The sequence below is a fragment of the Alligator mississippiensis genome, chromosome 2, assembly GCF_030867095.1.
Source record: "Alligator mississippiensis isolate rAllMis1 chromosome 2, rAllMis1, whole genome shotgun sequence".
Taxonomy (NCBI): domain Eukaryota; kingdom Metazoa; phylum Chordata; order Crocodylia; family Alligatoridae; genus Alligator; species Alligator mississippiensis.
In genome coordinates, this window is record NC_081825.1 from 116695136 (window position 1) to 116700499 (window position 5364).

Sequence of the window (5364 nt, forward strand, 5' to 3'; positions counted from 1 at the left end):
CAGCGTTTATACAAAGCCCAGGATTGTCCAAACTATACAGATGATGCAGTAAAAGATATCCCCAAAACACTGCTTGCTTAATGCCGGATTGTCCCAGACTGGGAAGTGTTACACATCTAGAAACAATTTGATTAATAAAATGTTGGTAAATTAGTTCTTATCATTTGTGCACTCCGTGAACAAATATGAATTCACTAGTACAAAGTAATTAAAATGATTCCTTTTTTGGGGACTAACTCTAATATAATAAAAGCCGTCGTCTGTCTGTCTATCTGTACATAATGCTTTATTCGTGCTCTGATTGGTTGTCTCAGCAGCCAATCAAAACGCTGACTGAAACAACCAATCAGAGTGCCCCACAAGCATTCTGGACAGGTTGCAGCAGCACGTTTGAGCATTGCCATGATGGCAGGAATGGAGGGGATGATTCCCCCCTGGTCCTGCTCCCTGGAGGCGGTGGCAGCACAGGGTGCTAGCTGAGGGGCACAGAGAGAATGGCAGGGCAAGCTTTCCCCCCCTTCCCCTGCTCCTGGGAGGTGGTGGCAGTGCAGGGTGGTGGGTGGCAGCGCTCTGTTCCTGCCCCCCCGTCAGTCCTGATGGGCAATTGGCTAGTACTTTATAAATCACTACTGCTGCGACAATAAAAACGAGGATGGAAAAAGGTCAAGTGTTGACTTTAGTTGTTTACAAACTACACTGCATTGTCTGCGGTGAACACAGTATCTATTTGAAAGAAAGGAGTTTGTATTGATTTGGACATTTTTGCAGTATGAAATAGACTTCATTTTTAGTCAGCCTATTCTACATTTTAAAGATTTTTTCACCCTTTGCCAACCAACGATGAGTTTATTTAGCAACAGTTATCTAAGCGGTATTCAATCATTCTACATTTGGTTTGTTTTAAAGTAAACTAATCTCGGCCTTTACAGTAAACATGACTTTGAACAGATATTTCAGGATTAAAGTGGCATATAAAATCAGTAGATATATTGTTCTGGTTTCTTTTAAACAACATAATCACAGAGTAGAATTTCTGCCAAAAAGTTGATAACTAGCTACCTCAAAATGAAAGCGGAGACAGGCACCATGCTAATCACAGTACACACCTCTTGCTGGAAACTAATCTTTTTTGTGAGCCACAAAAACATGGATCAGACCAAGACAAACTAAAAAGCTAGTTCAAAGTCCACATAGAACACATTCAACAGTCCTTTGTAAAGTACATTAGGCTACTTTGTTTCAAGTCAACCACAACAGTGGCACAAAACATAGTATTAACATACAAAGTCTAATTCATGGCTCAGTTCTGCCCCTTTGTGCTATTCTGCTAGTATAAAAGGGTCATAAATTCACTGTCTCTCACACCTGTGATATCTCTGACTTAGGGGGGTTCCTCTGATATTACAGAGTGGCTAGTCAGTTTTTACTATTCCAGATGTTATATAATACATATAATTTAAATCATCAAGGTCCTATACCAATCATCATAAAATAAGCAATGTGATTTCCAGAAGTTCAACTACATGGCTTACAATCAGTGAGAACTGCATAACTAAAATCTCGTGGAGTCCTTTAGAAAAGTATGAATGACTATATGTGCTTTAAGTACCCTTTGCTTTCAGTGCTTTGGGCAACAGATTTTGCTCTCAGTTATGGGGTGGTTCTTCACTTAATACCCAGAGTTGAGGTTCCCCTCTCTCACCATCATCTCTTTTAGAATCACCCATCAGCCCCTGCCATCATTCAGTATTTCATGACATCTAGTCCATCACTATTGATGCCTTCATGTCTGCTCGTAGCTGTTTTCTCCCTGCCTCCTCTTCCACTGATATGTTGTTGATCCTGCTCATGCTTCATTCAAATTCTGTCCTATTAGCTTTTATCTCAGGTTCACCCTCAGCACCTGCTTTCTCCATTTCTACTTTTGGACTGCAAAACATTTCTGTCTGTAATCCTATAACTAGGCTGACTTCTTTCATTACAAATTTGTTCTCCCATTGTTCTATTCTGCCAGTAGCAAAACAACTCTATTTTACCTTAATGCGGGAGTGTCAAACTCACCTGGAGTCCGGGCTGGATCCAGACTGAAGGAGCTCTTCGTGGGCGGGATCTGGCCTGGGGTATGGAGTGGGGCAGCCACAATGACATCAGTGAGGCAAGTATCAAGCAGCTGCTCACCATGGCAGATGCATGGAGCATGGTAAAGAGGCTCCCTCTGGGCATACCCCCAAATCTGTTAGTCCATTGATAGCCCAGCAGGCCAGGAGTGGCTCCCCAGGCTGGATCTGGCCCCCAGGCTAGACTGTTTGAAACCCCTGTCTTAATGGAATATCAAGGCCACAATCCCAGCTGTCATTACTCCTCAAACTCTCTTCTCCTCCTGACTGCAGTTTGCTTTGCATAGATGTTGACCAGTTCTTTTATCAGCAGAAGGACAAAAGGCAACATAAGTTTCCCCCTTTTCTCTCATGATCTTCTTTATAGTCTTCTTTTCTCCCTTACTCCTGGCCTTAGTCTGTCACTGTCCTCTAGCTTTTACCTTTCAAAATACATGCATTCTTTACTTACTACCGTCTTAAAAAAAAAGACAGCCATACAAACACCCCTGAGTTTACCAGCTTCTCTAACTACTGCCACCACTGCTTTACATGTCTAAGTTCACTGAATGTCCTGTTCACAATCATTGGCTTTCTTTTTCCCCAGTTCTATTTGAGGGGTTTTCCAAGTCAACTTCCATCCCTTGCAATCCATTGAAACTGCTCTTGTAAAAGTTTTCAATGACTCCTTCCACAGACAAAATTCAGAGCTAGTAACTCTATTCTTATCTTTCTTGCCCTTGCCCTTCAGAACTGTCTATCATGGTCTTCTTGAAATCTTGTCCTCCCTTCGGTTCCATAACTTTTTCTCCTGGTTTTCCTCCCACCTCTCTAGTCACTTCAGACAATTCCTCTTCTCTCTTCTTCCAATCTTTAGGGATCTCACAGGCTTGGTCCTTGTTCCCTCTGGGAAAGCTCATGCATGAAACCAAATTCAAATTCTGACAATTCAAAGATGTATTTCTTTGTCCCTAACCTGCTTTCCCTCTGTTCAAACTTCCCTCTGTTCAGCTATAACATGGCCTCCCCATCAGTCTCAGCTCAGCACTGCCAAAGAAGAATTCTTAATTTGCCAAAACTCTTCCTCCCCTTTTTCAGTCACAGTGGAGACAGCTACATCTTCTGCTCATTCAGTTCCACAACCTATCCTCAATTCAGACATCTTTTGGGAACCTCACTTTCAGGCTCTAAATCTTGCAAATTATTATGGCATAACACCTCCATGACACTGGTTTCCTTATCCATCTACAGAGAAGAACTCTAAGCACCTTATGCCTCGATTATTGCAATGTTTTTTTCTTTGGTGTTGATAAATGCAATCTGGCTCACTTGTGTTCATTCAGAATGCTATTGCAAAGATCTTTTTTATGGCCTGTCATTTTCACCAGAGCAACCCTCTTTATGAATCTTTCCTTTGGATCCCACTTCCACTGTATCAAACATAACCAGATCGTCTTCATTCTCAAGGCCTTTTGTGGCTCATCTTCAACCTTTATGCTATCTCTCATGCACTACTGAAATGTTGATTTCCATCTCTGACTGACCCTTGATGACAGCTTCAATCATCCACTAGATGTTAGATTTTTAAACAACCCTATCTGTGGTTTTTTTTCTATGTTGCTCTTCACATTTGGGACTAGCTCTCCAAAAATAGCCATAAAGCTACATTGTTTCCCTTCAAATCCCTTCTTAAAACTCTTAAAACATGATGTCTACCAGAACTTGGTAATATTTATGTAGTTGAGGCACTGATATTATGCCAATTTTGTTGACTAGTACTCATTATTTCTTTATATCACACCATACTGCCTGCTTGTCTCTGGTCCATATGTATCCTATGGCAAGGATCACCTTCCAGTTCTGTATTTGTACAGCAGTTCCCACAAAGGAGGTTTGATTCAGTACTTAAAGTTATAAATAAATGGTGTAAAAATGAAAGGAACTTGGCCATAGATTCATAGATTCATAGATGTTAGGGTCGGAAGGGACCTCAATAGATCATCAAGTCCGACCCCCTGCATAAGCAGGAAAGAGTGCTGGGTCTAAATGACCCCAGCTAGATACTCGTCTAACCTCCTCTTGAAGACCCCCAGGGTAGGGGAGAGCACCACCTCCCTTGGGAGCCCGTTCCAGACCTTGGCCACTCGAACTGTGAAGAAGTTCTTCCTAATGTCCAGTCTAAATCTGCTCTCTGCTAGCTTGTGGCCATTGTTTCTTGTAACCCCCGGGGGCGCCTTGGTGAATAAATCCTCACCAATTCCCTTCTGTGCCCCCGTGATGAACTTATAGGCAGCCACAAGGTCGCCTCTCAACCTTCTCTTGCGGAGGCTGAAAAGGTCCAGTTTCTCTAGTCTCTCCTCGTAGGGCTTGGTCTGCAGGCCCTTGACCATACGAGTTGCCCTTCGCTGTACCCTCTCCAGGTTATCCGCATCCTTCTTGAAGTGTGGCGCCCAGAATTGCACGCAGTACTCCAACTGCGGTCTGACCAACGCCCTATAGAGGGGAAGTATCACCTCCCTGGACCTATTCGTCATGCATCTGCTGATGCACGATAAAGTGCCATTGGCTTTTCTGATGGCTTCCTCACACTGCCAGCTCATGTTCAACTTGGAGTCCACTAGGACTCCAAGATCCCTTTCCACCTCCGTGCCACCCAGCAGGTCATTCCCTAGGCTGTAGGTGTGCTGGACATTTTTCCTCCCTAGGTGCAGCACTTTGCATTTCTCCTTGTTGAACTGCATCCTGTTGTTTTCTGCCCACTTGTCCAGCCTATCCAGGTCTGCCTGCAGCTGTTCCCTGCCCTCCGGCGTGTCCACTTCTCCCCATAGCTTTGTGTCATCTGCAAACTTGGACAGAGTACATTTCACTCCCACGTCCAAGTCGCTGATGAAGACATTAAAGAGTATCGGTCCAAGGACCGAACCCTGCGGGACCCCACTGCCCACACCCTTCCAGGTCGAGACCGACCCATCTACCACGACTCTTTGGGTGCGACCCTCTAGCCAATTCGCCACCCACCGGACTGTGCAGTCATCCACATCACAGCCTCTTAATTTGTTCACCAGTATGGGGTGGGATACCGTATCGAAGGCCTTCCTGAAGTCCAGGTATATGACATCCATGTGAGGTGCATTTCTCAGAAGACAATAATTCTGCTACAGTTTGAAGGCTGGAGCAGATGAGGAATAGTTTGAACTTGGCAATATTTCAAAACTGGGGACAATGTTTTATTTCTGAAGAAGTAAATTTAGTTTTGAGAATATTACGG